Here is a 14,208-nt window from a genome sequence, read left to right as displayed (position 1 = left end):
GAGGAATGCAGATAATAGCAACAAGATTTCACTTCCAGAAGGAAATGGTTTTATTTTCCTACAATCAACACTGGAGAGTCAAAATAAAGGGAAAACTTATATATATCATATTGTATCATATATTATATATATCATTGTATCATATCAATGATATATTTACCTTTTACCTATCAGTAAATTTCTGACACTCAACTTTGAAGATTCCCCTTCAAAAGCAAGAAATAATATATGCACCATTCTGCATATTCATTAGGAAAAATTGAAAACAATCCAAACATACCCCTTATGCTGACTATAAACATTTTTTAAAAACCTATAAAACAAGTTTAAGATTTATTCAATATTTTTAATATTAGTAATAAGAGCAGTATTATCATTTCAAACTATTTTGGACATTCTGTAGGATAAAATCTAATACTTCTTTATAAGAGAATGTCTGGTAATAACCTAATTATCTAATTAGAAAAATGGTCACTTCACAACTTTCAGTGAAAGAATATACGTGGGCAAGAATTATCATTAGATGATAAAATCATTCATTGAAAATTTGGATGATTTCACAAGGACTAAACAATCACAGATCATATCTGAATCAATATGATTTCAAAGTCCATGTTTTCTATCTCTGCACAAGCCTTCCTCCCAGAGTGAATATCAGGATTTTAAACATGTCATTGACATTCCAACCTCCCCACTTTATACTTTTAAAAAAATTATATTTGGAAATCAGGGAGTTTATCTTGTTTTTTTCTTCTCTACGTGGCAGCTGATTACTACACAGGAAAAACAAATCTACACTGAGGCTTCCTATAACAAAGTTTATTGAAGAGTTCTAAGCACCTGAGGCAAATTGCAATTGATGTAAATAGTATCCTAAACAGAATTTTGTCGTAAACAAGACCTCAGTTTGAAGTCAGCATATAATGCAAAATTGAGTCAGGTCAACATTTCTCTTGAACAACACCTTTAAGGGGTGAACAAACTGTATTTTCTCTCAGGAGAGCCAACCTGATTAGTTTTTCTTCAGTATTAGAACAGACATCTATGGCTTTGTGGGAGCACAAGATAAACAGCTGGTTTACAATTTTGGGAGACAAGATGAGGCGTCTGAAAAGGTAATCTTTAAACACTAGAAACACTGGGTGCTACTATGCTGACAGTATGAGGGTCAAATGCACATGGAAAAACAGGGAATGATGGATTATCTCTTTGTGAGACAGAGGAACTCTTTCACCTCCTCTGCTATTTCCATGGATTCTGATAAATTAGCATAATTTAAATTCATTCTACTAATGTGTGTCCACATACTGAAACAGAAAAGAATATCAATAAAAGTCATACCTTTAAATGGCTTCATCTCTTAGGCATACCCAAGTCCTCGGCATTTGTCCTCCATCTGAAGCTCTCAAGACGTAGGGTCTTCCTCATTCACATTTCCACAGAGACCACTTCCATCTTGTTAGGGAAAATTTCCCCTTGCTCAGAGGTTGGCATTGCCTCAACATTCATCTCCCTCTGCATTTAAGTCATCAGTCAACAAAAAGAACATAGGCCAATAGGTAAGAGAACAGCGTGATAGATTCAGTGCTCCAACTGCAATGTAAGGTTCCTGTTTATATAAACTAGTAAAATGCTATATAAACTAGTAAAATGCCCGCCTCTCCTTGATTGGACACAGCTGGGCTAGAATGCACGGCTTGGAGAGCAGAGGATGGGTTGGGTATTAGTTCCCAGCTAGTTACCACGATTAGAACTTTTCTAATGCTCCCAAACTGAGTAACATTAAAAGGCAGCTACAGATCAATTCCACCGAATATTTCTGGGTGATTTTAGGCCTATGAATACTCACTTACTATCTTTCTGTGAGAGTAAGGACCAAATATGCCTTTCCTAAATTCTTGGTCACCTTGCCAGGGGTTTTGAATCTTTCTCTCTTACACACACACACACACGATTCTACAATGATGTCATCTATTCTAGATCCACATTAAGAAAGAGAAGTATTTCCAAAATACAATTAAACCTCCAAAGTCACCTTGCCCACAACAGAGACAAGGTTTCAATTATAAGATGAAAGGTGCCTGTACCGCTTTGATTCAGTCTTCTGGTTCCATCAGGCTGAGTGGGTCAGTGGGTATGGCCATTGGTTGAAGGTCAGTCAGGGTGAACTTTGTTACCACTTAGTGTACTAGTGTTTAAATTATGGCCCTAGGGATTAGCAGCACCTAGGAACTTGATAGAAATGCAAATTTTCTGGCCTCACCCTAGGCCTACAGAGTCAGAACCCTGGAGGTGGAGCCTAGCCACCTGTGACTTAACAAGCCCTCCAAATCAATCTAACGCACGCTGACGTTCAAGAACCTGCTTGGTGCAGAGAACCACATTGTGTGCCCAGGGCTTATTTTGTTTGGGCACTCTTAGAATCCCAGCAAAGACAGAATCCCTTAAGACAAAGCTAGGGAAGACAACGCTTGACTAATAAGGGGGCATATAATTAATTTAAAGCACTGATATGGGTTAAAGAATGATAGGAGGCTTATTTCAAATGTTTTACTGATTTATTCTTCATTCACCTTCAATATAAGGAAAATAGGGACATGAATGACATTTAATTAGTAGTTTATTTTAAAACATTCTCATCTTTCTGCATTTCAAAAAATATTGCTGTATTTTTTACTTATAATTAGAAAGATACAGTCTATTGTTTTATTTTAAACTTCATCAAGTTCATGTCATCCAAATTATTTTAATTTAAAAGTGCCTATTTGTCCTCCAGCTTTGTAAAAGGAACTGGAGTAATGCACCTTCATTTCATGCCCTGCCACTGAAATGGCTTGAGCTTGGTTAGGTTATATAATCCTCTATTCTTCGATTTCTTCTTCTACACAAGTGGGTAGTAGTATCTGAAACCTATGGAAAACCATGTCATTATGTTTAATTAAGTAAGTGGGTAAAGATCAGAAATGGGAATCTAACAGCTGAGATTTACCAGGAAAATGTGCTACATTAAACTAATAATTCAGACTTACCATCTCTCTTCTAAAAGAATCCTCTATTTCATTTCTCTTACTTAGCAATCCCTTCTGTCTATTCTCAGTGATTCTTTATAGGAGAAGATTACTTTTGCTGCTGAAATTCTACTTTCACCATCATAATAAGTGTCCAAACAATTCTAATACCATTTTTTAAAATCCAACATTTCTAATCTTAGTTTATCATAATCATTCTTTTAAAAGGAACTGGTATATGTACCATCCAGCTAGATAAAGCATACATGACAAAGAATGAGAAAAAGATACACCTAGGTGTGTAGATACTCACAGACAAAATGTTTACTCCAAGTGCTCCTGAAGATAACTTGAGAAAACTAAAAAATATAAGTATGGTTAAATTAAAATATAAAAATCAAAAAAAGAGAAATGGCTATCATTTTAATAATATCAATGAACATATTATATCAATAAAATTATTTTCAGGGCGCCTGGGTGGCTCAGATGGTTAAGCGTCTGCCTTCGGCTCAGGTCATGATCTCAGGGTCCTGGGATCAAGCCCCACATCGGGCTCCCTGATTGGCAGGGAGCCTGCTTCTCCCTCTCCCTCTACTGCTCCCCCTGCTTGTGCTCTCTCACTCTCTCTGTCAAATAGATAAATAAAATCTTAAAAAAAAAAAAATTATTTTCAGCAATAGAAAAAAATATAGCACATTTCTCAATTAAACCATCCCATCATCTTATGCCTACCTGAATAGACTTTTGTGGCACTGGGTTCAAGAAATAATATATTATAAAATATAATAATGAATTCCTTCAAACTTTTGTATATTTTATACATTTTTAAAAATACTAATTTAATTACATTAATGATACCTGAATAATTACATATTAAAATTAAATAGTACAGATAAAAATAATTTTCTATTAATGATTACAACCCTTAATCGTAGCCCCCTTCTCATAAATCTCTGGTCTCCTTTGACATTTTTTCTTTTTTTAATTATAGAGGAAAAGGAGGTCCTTTTATGCCTTTAGAACCCAGAAGCCTAGAGGCAGAATGGTTATTTCTAACTTCACAGAACTAATAGAAATAAAACAAATAGCTCAGGGCTTTAGACTGTCAGCTTAAGTCAACATCAGAGAACTAGAAAGCTTATTTGGTGGCCCTAAAATAATTCTATCTTGTAAATACAGGAGCAACTTTGCTGAAAATCAGACCCAAATTTTAATTGTACTGGTTACAGATTACATATGTTGAATTCGCTGCCTCCTCCAGAGTCCATGTGAGAGGACAGCAGAGGTGGGATCTGGATAGGGATACCCAGGTTGACTGGGACTGCTGAAAATGTGAAATCATTACACAAGGAAGCAGATGCAAATGCCTGCTCCTTTTTCGGGGATGCACGCAGAAGTTTCTTAGGCCAAAACCTAGACATCTTTTTTCTGTACCTGTACCTTGTCTTTCTTTCGTCCCACATCCAATGAAATACGAAGCTCTTTTTTTTTTTTTGAAATACCAAGCTCTTTTAAATTTTACCTCCTACCTTTTAACTTATTTTTAACTTATTTTAACTTATTTTTATTTATTTATTTTTATTTATATTTATTTATAAATATTTATTTATTTTTATTAACTTATTTATTTTTTTAACTTATTTATTTTTATTAACTTATTTATTTTTATTTATTAACTTATTTATTTATTTTTATTTATTAACTTATTTTTATTACCGTTGTCATCGCTTCAATCTGTACATGAACTATTATTATATACTTCCTTGGGGTGCTAGGTGCTTCCTGCTTTTACTATCTCTATATTACCTCAGTACTTTATTTGTCTTTTCAATCTTCCTATATCAAAATGCACTCGATTAAATGATCTCTGTGAAAATAACTGGCGTGGCTTCTGCATTCAGTATCTGGTGCAGTATCTGATCTGAGAGGTTTTAAAAGCTTGGGAGATGTTTATGGAGCGTGAGGAATTTCCTGCATAGCCAAGTCTTCAATTCACAAGACAGACCTACATTTTAAAGATTTTGGGATATAACTAATTATATAGAAATTAAGCAAATCACTTAACGAGAGGGTGCTGAGGGGGAAGAACTAGATCCACAGAGCCCAGAGAAACTCCAATATTTAAGGGATGAGTTTTAGAGAAGCTACGAAAAAAGCTGTGAGAACATGACCAAGTAACTTAATTAATTTGCTTTCCTTTAATATTAACTGCTGCATTCTTAAATTTACACATTTGTTGGAAAATATATTTGGTATGGTTGTTCTTAGGATAGAAAAGCCTATTTTATTTCCCTATGTATTTATAAGTCATATGTTTAAGTTATAAGATTTAAAGATAGACGTTTGGTTAGAGACTAGCTCTTTTCCATCTCAGAAATGGAAAACTAAAGCTTAAAGTTACATAAGGTAATGTCAGAGGCACACACTTCCTAAGTTAACCAGGACTAACAACATCTAGACTATTACTTGGCTAACTATTTTTAGCTAGGTCCTCTTTCTCCTATGCCATTTTCTGTGAATCTAAAATAGTCTAAGTCTGGGGTGCAGGGGAGAAAGGATAAATAAAGATTTCTCAGGAATATTCATTCACTGACATAAATTTTTTGACAAACTGCATAATTTTGATGTAACTTGCCTCAGGTACTTGAAGTGATCAGTTTTCATTTCCTAAAAATATATCTGCTACTAAAACCCATTAGATCCACAAATTCAGTATCTTTTCTTTACTCCTTCCCTAATAGAACCTTAAGGATGAGGGCTTTACAGTGTCTTTTTATGTTGTCACAAGCTTGTTTATCCCTTACTTGGTGCTTAACCTTAGGAAGTTCCTCAGCATTCTTTCTTCTCTGTTTCCTCATCAGTAGTAAGAAGGATAATCATGGAATCTCACAATTAGAATTCAATGAATTATTACATGGAAAACATTTTAAATTACTGCACACAGTGAGTACCCAGCAAGCTATTATGTTTAATAACATTACTATTAATCTTTCTTCTGTCGCTCATAGAAAGCTGTAAAGTGTGCTAACAAGAGAGAGCGCAATATTGTGTGGAATGAATTTTGAACAGATATCTAAAAATTGATTGTAATGTGAAAGTTTTAGTTTCTCACAGCTTTCATAAACAACTGAATGCACATGATACATGTTTGTACATACATATAAACTCTACCAAGGAGCAGAAGTTAGCTATTTCATATAGGGATTAATAATTATCATTAAAACACCAACTGCCAAATTTAGTGTGTCCTACTTTATCAATTAGGTAGTTATTATTATTTTCATTTTATAGATGAGAAACCTGAGATTTACAACAGTCAAATAGGTGGCCCTTGGTCTCTCAGTAAGTGGTGCAATTGAGAAAAGATAAAGTATTTAAATTTCATTTTTATTTTTATTTTTTTAATTCCATTTTTATGTAAGTATCAAGAGCTCCTCTAAATATGTCTATTTGTTTGACTATCCATAATCCTATCTTATACATAAGAGGTCAAAATAACATGTGGAGTTCAGTATATAATGCAGTTTATTTTTACTTTTTAAAATAAGTAATTTTTATTCATAATTTATATCAAGTAAATCATATTTATAATTATGGACCTACTATTTTATGGTCCCAAATTATGTATTCTTTTTTCCCAAGTAATTTTTTTTTAAGATTTTTAATGACAGTACATAAATCATTGAGAAAACAAGTTATTCTAGCTGGACATCTGCTATTTAAGTTAAAGGCCAATAAAAGAGTGGAATACACTTTTCTGCTGAAAATAGACAGATGGTCAGTTAATCATAGTGCTTCATAAATTGAATATGAGATAGTATGATTAATTATCAAATATGTATTCATATATTAATCAGAACCTAACTTGAGCATAATAAGAAAGTAAAGTTTCTGTTTCTAGCCAAATATATTTATTATATTTATAGGCTATTTTCTTTGTGTTTGAGTTAAGGAGTATTTTGTTTTCTTGCTTCCATGGCCTTTTACCATGTGGTCTGTTTTCTCTGAATTTGATTGTACTTTTTCTGATATTAGGTAGGCTTGTATTTTTATTTTAAAATATGCCCTGGGGTACCTGGGTGGCTCAGTCGGTTAAACATCAGACTCTTGATTTCAGCTCAGGTCATGATCTCAGGGTCCTGGGATCAAGCCCCTCATTGGGCTCCATGATCAATGGGGAGTCTGTTTCTCCCTCTGCCCCTCCTCCTGCTCGTGCTCATGCTCTCTGTCAAATAAATAAATAAAATCTTTAAAAAAATAAAATATGCCTTTATATTTATTACTCTAAAATCCTGGGGTTTTTTTTAAGTACTGTTCACTAGATACATATTATGAACATGATATGAAGAACTTGAGTAAACTTCCTCCCCTATCTCTTCTTCTCAGTGTCCAGTTTTAAGAATCAATACTACAGATCTTCCTCAAATTGTGAGAGGTTATATCAATAAACCTATGCTAAATTGAAAATATCATGTCAAAAACTCATTTAATACACCTCACCTACTGAACATCATAGCTTAGCCCACCCTACCTTAAACATGCTCAGAACACCCATATTAGCCTAGAGTTGAGCAAAATCATCTCACATAAAGCCTATTTTAAAATAAAGTGCTGGCTATCTCATGTAATTCACTGAGTACTGTACTAAAAGTGAAAAACACAATGGGTTGCATGGGTCACAATGGCTTAAAGTGTATCTGTTGTTCACCCACATGATCATGTGGCTGCCTGGTAACTGAAATCAGGAGAGAGGATTCTACCGCATATCGCTGGCCTGAGAAAAGATCCAAATTCAATATTCGAAGTGCAGTTTTATTGAATCCCTATCACTTTCATACTACTGTAAAGTCGAAAAATCCTAAGTTTAAACACTGTACATCTGGGACTACCTGTATTATTATTTTTTACAATGTACCTTAGTAGAATCTTTCAAATTTAAGTTTATATAATACAATTGGTGTGCTTATTCTACTTTCCACCTTCTCCCCTCCTCCTTCCATTTACATTCTCTTTTGACACTGTTATCCTTACTGTTGTATTCTAAAACAAATGTCCTAAAAATATGAGATTCAATGTAATTACTGCAGTGTACTTGCTGATATAAAATCTCTGTCTCAAGACTTTCCTTCCTTGAAGGTCTACTAGGTGTGGCTCCATTGTCTTCTTGCATTGAATGTTCCTAGGGAGAAATCTATTAGCACCTTGGTTGTCCTTCAATTAAGAGGGACTTCATAAAAAAAAAAAAAAAAAAAAAAAAAAAAAAAACAGAAACAGAAACCAAAACAAAACACCTTTATTGCCCAAAAGATATCTTTTGTTTTTGTTTAAATTTTAATAAATTCACTCATTATCAATTTTTCTTATTTTTAACTATTTCAGTTTAATTTTCTCTGGCACATGTCTGTTACTTAAATTTGTAGTTTCAATTTTTTTTTTTCAGAAAAGTTTTGCCTGAATTATATCTTAAAATATGGGTTTAAGTCCATTGTCTTCGTTTTCTTCTTTGAACTTTCCAAATAATTATTTGATGGATTTTCTTTGCAATCTATGCCTATCACTTTCTACCTAATGCCTTTTAATTGTTTGTTTTTGTTTCCTTGTAGTTTGAGTGATAGCTGTCATATGTCTCTTTTCAACGCACTGTATTGCACTTTCCATACTCTTCATTCTCCATTGTAGGACAACTAATGTAGTCTTTACTTTTCCTGAAAGCCTTTTTTTTATTTTCTTCCTGAACTCTGTTTGCTCTATTATCTAGCCAACACCTTTGTTGTCTGGGAATCTATTCCTGGTTCCCATTTTCATTTTTTAATGTGTTTTTTTTTGTTTTGTTTTTTTGTGTGTGTTTTTTGTTGTTGTTTTTGTTTTGTTTTTGTTTTTGTTTTTGTTTCTTTTTACCTAGTGTCCACTTGGGTTTATTTCTGATTGCTGCTCATTTTTTGAGAAGGAACAAGATAAAATTTTGAGCTATGTACTTTGGGGTATGATGGAAACCAAGCTGAAGCATTGTATAGTCATCCTAAGGTTGATCACCTCCAGAAACCTTTTACCAATTGGGTTATTTCCTTTGCTTGGCAAACACTTGTCCTTTCAGTATTTGGTGTTCAAAACCTAGGGCTCACCTGGTTCTGTATTCTTTGCACACTATTGCAACATTTTCTAGGCATGGGGAGGAAAGTCTAGATAATAGAAAGTCTTCTTCAGAGCCACCTCCTCCTCCACCAGTTGAAGTTACATAGTTGGCCTCCTAGGAACACTTGTCGATTCTCCTTTTTCTATTCTTACTATAGATTTTCACTACAGCAACTGCTATAATCAAATGATTATTGAATATACCTTTGAGGAGCATGGCACTACTACAAATTCAAATGTATTCACTTTATACTGATTAACTAAAGAAGTGCTCAGAAATAGTTGTGAGTAGGTCTTTTAACTGTCTTACTAACAAGCTGAAGGTAGCATTTTATTCAGCTAGTAATTGGTAGAATTGAACCGTGAAGTCAGGTAGGCTGGTGCTGACATCTTTGCTTTAACTTGTCTACACTGGTCTGCCCTTCATCTCCCTTATCTCAGTTGAGGCTCACAGGTTATATATTTTAAGTGACAACAAGTCTGTAAAATAAGGGTAGAATAATAATAATTACTCAGAACTAACTACACACTTAGCCAGGTTTTAGCAGGAGAAAAAACATAAGTTGAAGTAATAAATCCCTTGGAGTAGCTACCAGATTAAGAAATATAGAGAGAGAAAGCCCTGGGGGGAATCCTACTTCCAAATGCTGACTAATAGCAATGAAGACATTACTTACACATATCTCTGCAAGCAGGGATAAAAATAGACAAGACTCGGAAAACTATTGTGAATTAGAGTGATCATTTGAGTACATGAGGCTTGTTGGTATCAAAGGGTATCATCCAGAATTGGTCAAATAATCCCAAAACCTAGAGTTCCCCCAAACATAAAAGAACAAAAGAGTATAAGAAAGAAATCTGTTAGGGGTGCCTGGGTGGCTCAGTTGGTTAAGCATCGACTTGATTTTGGCTCTGGTCATGATCTCAGGGTCGTGGAATTGAGCCCCGCATGGGGCTCTGTGCTCAACACAGAGTCTGCATTTCCCTCTCTCTCCCCCTGCTCGGGCACTCTCTCTCTCTCTCTGTCTCAAATAAATCAAATCTAAAAAAAAAAAAAAAAAAGAAAGGAATCCTGTTAGACAGTTGAAACTAATCCAGAATGCAATCTGAGATAGCCCTTCAAACATCCTCATACCCAAACACACCTCCTTCAGGACAGAGAAAAACAGACAGAACATAAAATATGTAGTCCAAAAATAAAAGAACTGGAATTAAAATAAATAAAATAAAACTATAATTAAAATAAAGTTTCCTATGCTACCAGAGGAAACATAATAGGTAGTTTCATTCACATAATATGGAAAATTGATGAGGGGTCATTGAATTAGTCATACTGGATGCAAGTAAATTAAAGAGATCACAGGACATCTACACGAAGATATTATATAATAAGTCAAAAGAGAAAGCAAAAAAAAAAAAAAAGAATTCAAGACCCATTTTGAAATAGAAGGTTTTTCACTAAAGTCCACAAATGTTTCAAGCTATAGGAAAATTTAGACCTTTACATAAATTCAATATAATGGAGCCAAAATTTATGTAACACAACAAAACAATGAGATGAAATGGGAGACTTAAAATAGAGTGAAACAGATTGAAGACAAATATATCGTAGCTATAAACAACACAGGACAGACTAGATATAGCTGTTGCCAAATTTTTTAACATGGACAAAAGCTACAAATGATTTAAGTGACTGCAGATGAAAAAAAAAACGGATTAAGGAAGTACTAAGATGATACTTAGGCTCCTGAGAAAAAAACTTATTTCAGGACTGATGCACTTAAGTAAAATACATAATGAATATTAAAGAAAGTATATTCAAATTACCTTTGGAAAAATAGGTTCCAGAAATGAAGTAATTACTGATAAACATTTAAATTTTATCCCAGGTAAAATTAATATTTAGTTATTTGTTTATCAGTGCATTCACTGAATAAGTAATTATGGTATTCCTTCTTCTTGGCACTGGAATAAAATGCAGAAGACACATATGGATTCTGGTCTAATGGAATTTACATTCCAGTATGAATGTACTGGATGTACACTCATGAAATCCAGGCAGTCAAAGAAATAACTAAAATAACTATATGTTTCAGTAAATGTAATTGAGAAAATATAAACTGCCAGGATAATAAACAGAATTATTACAGACAGCGTTAGAAAAAGTTGAAGGTAGGATTATTAAAAATATAAGAATGATCCAACAATGGGAGGAGAAATGTTTCTAGGAAAGAAACAAAAGGTGTAAAGGCCTGTAAGCAAAGAAAGAGTTGGCTTTTCAAATTTTTTTTAGCTTTCCACCCTGTAATAAGCCACCATTACTTACTTAATTTATTTCTATATAAATATACAGCAAGATTGAGTTTACCCTTTACAAACAGTTCTGTTTAAGTCATCTGAACCTATAAGAAGAAATAGTAGCATGGTGCTACCAAACCGTTCTCCGAAGTGCTTGTGCCTATTTATTTAAGTTCCCATCAACAACATCCTGGAATTTTCTTTTCCTCATAATCAGATGCATGTCTCACTGATATTTTGCATTTTCTACCTTTGACTGTTAAATCCAATAAGATTATTCTCTTTGAGTTCAGATAGTAATGATAAAACCATGTTTTTAAACAAACCAGTATAGTAATCTGCCGGTACAGATTTGGTTTCCCAAAACCTTGACAAAAAATACCAACTTCTTTTATATCAACTCTAAATGCCAAAAGTATATGAGATAACAACTCCCATGTCCAGGAGTTAAGTTTCAATTCTCCAGAATTCTGCGGTTCTTTGTTAATTGGATGACATGAACATCAAATTAGAATTTTTTGGCTTTCATCATATGCTAAGACAAAAGGATTCCAGCAAGTTCTTGACAACAGTTGACCAATTGTGGGGACTCTTTCAATGATTGTATTAGAATCCATCTCTTTCTAGATTCCTCAGGAGCTCTCTGCCTCAGAAGCTGCTGGAACTGAGGCAAGATTGGTTCTCCAGAATCAACCACCTTGGTTCAAATCCCAGGGTACAAAACCCAGGGGTTTTGCTGGGTTTCCAAAGTGGAGGCATACATTCATATAGAAAACTTTCATATTCAAAACTGATAATCAGAAGAAAGACCTACTGTATCATGAGTCATCTCATGAAAAGGGGGTAGGTGATGCACCTTTATAGTGGTCTGCCAAGCACAGAAGGGAATAATGAGCCAACATCAAATAATTTTGGAGGCTGGCAAGTCCAAGATCAAGCAGATATGTCTGGTGAGGACCAGCTGCCTGGTTCATAGATAGCCATCTTTTTGCTATGTCTTCACACACTTAAAGAGCAAGAAGTTGCTTTTAAAAAAGATACACAGATAAGTGTGGAATAAGAGAAAGCTTGATGAAAAAAGATTGGATGATATGAGGAATTCTTAATCTCAGGAAACAAACTGAGGGTTGCTGGAGTGGTGGGGGTGAGAGGGATGGGGTGGCTGGGTGATAGACATTGGGGAGGGTATGTGCTATGGTGAGCGCTGTGAATTGTGTAAGACTGTTGAATCACAGACCTGTACCTCTGAAACAAATAATATATTATATGTTAAAAAAAAAAAAAAAGAAGAAGAAGAAGAAGAAGAAGATAGTAGAAAGGGAAAAATGAAGGGGGGGAATCGGAGGGGGAGATGAACCATGAGAGACTATGGACTCTGAGAAACAAACTGAGGGTTCTAGAGGGGAGGGGGGTGGGGGGATGGGATAGCCTGGTGATGGGTATTAAAGAGGGAACATATTGAATGGAGCACTGGGTGTTATATGCAAACAGTCATGGAATACTACATCAAAAACTAATGATGTAATGTATGGTTATTAACACAACATAATAAAATAAAATTAAAAAAAAAAGATTGGAATGATTAAAGAGCTAAGCCATTAGGTCTCTTTATAAGTAGGACTTTTTTCTACTTGTAATTGAAAATCATCAAATGTTTTAAGCAGGAAATGACATTATTCCTTTAGTTTTTTAAAGGAGATCACTTTTTCTTTTTTTGTATTGTGTGTCCATTGAATTAGAGGGGTCCAGAGTAGAACTGGGGAGAATAGCTAGGTAATATCTGCATAGCTTATGTGACAATGACACTTCACTTTGATGACATTAGAATTCATTAAGAGAAATTAATACTTTTGTAATACTTCAGACAGAAAACAGCCAAATATACTAAAGGATTTGAAGTAAGTAATGATGAAAAAGGAGGACCTGAACATGGCATTTAGGTTTCTGGCCTGAGCATCTGGTGTCAGCACTGAGGAAACCACACTCTACTCAGATAAGGGGAATTGGAGTGGAGAGCAGTTTTGAGGTGAAGAAACTCAAACTTACTTTGGAACATTTAAGGAGATATTTAAAATAGGCAGTTCACTATAAATAATCAGAGATACCACACAGGCAGCTGAATATAGAAGTCTCTGGATAAGAATTTAGGGATAAAGATATAATTGTGTGAACCACTGGCATTAAAATGACACTAAAATTCAAGGTTTAGTTTATCAATAACAAGGGAAAGAATGTCAGGAGAGAAAAGGAAGAGGACTTGATTTAAAAGAAGGAAACAGGAGGAGTGACAGATAAAAAGCAACCAATTGGATAACAGGAAAACCTTGAGGAAGTATCAGTTCAAAAGCCAAGAGAACGGAGTATCTCAAACCACAGAAAATGGCCACATGGTTAAACGCTAAGGAGTTTACTCAGATCCAGATAAAGGAGCGTCCTTTGGAAACTTTGACTAAGAAATACTGTAATAGAATAACCACAAGAATAGACATTACACAAATATTATGATATTGTGGGGAGAGAAATGTGGTAGGGAATGTAAATGACTTAGTTTCTTCATCTTTTAAAGGGTATTAACAGAAAAGCCTACAAATGATCAATCTAGATTTGAAAGATTAATTATTGAAAGTTATGACATCAACTCCCAATACATCTGTAATGATGTATGTAAGAAAAATTGGGAGTAAAGAAGACTTCAGGAACTGTAAGATGCGTAGAAGAAAATACATGGTCCCTATTTCAGCTTCTTTTTTTTTTTTTTAAAGATTTTTAT

General features: G+C 34.2%; 1 long non-coding RNA gene across 2 annotated transcripts in view; it reads right to left on the bottom strand.

Annotated features, from left to right (window-relative positions):
* Positions 1–14,208, bottom strand: part of LOC118526748 (uncharacterized) — a 502,548-nt gene that overhangs the window by 114,259 nt on the left and 374,081 nt on the right. Inside the window, exons 9-10 of one of the 2 annotated variants that reach the window (XR_004912762.2) lie at positions 3,322–3,367; positions 1,342–1,515 (exon numbers count right to left, since the gene is read on the bottom strand). This is a non-coding gene — a long non-coding RNA (uncharacterized LOC118526748). The remainder of the gene's footprint in view (positions 1–1,341; positions 1,516–3,321; positions 3,368–14,208) is intronic. The other variant, XR_013447136.1, reaches the window with a different exon arrangement.

This window comes from Halichoerus grypus, chromosome 1 (genome assembly GCF_964656455.1).
Source record: "Halichoerus grypus chromosome 1, mHalGry1.hap1.1, whole genome shotgun sequence".
Taxonomy (NCBI): Eukaryota; Metazoa; Chordata; class Mammalia; order Carnivora; family Phocidae; genus Halichoerus; species Halichoerus grypus.
Note: the sequence above shows the minus strand (reverse complement) of the source record. Positions and strands in the feature narration are given on the sequence as shown.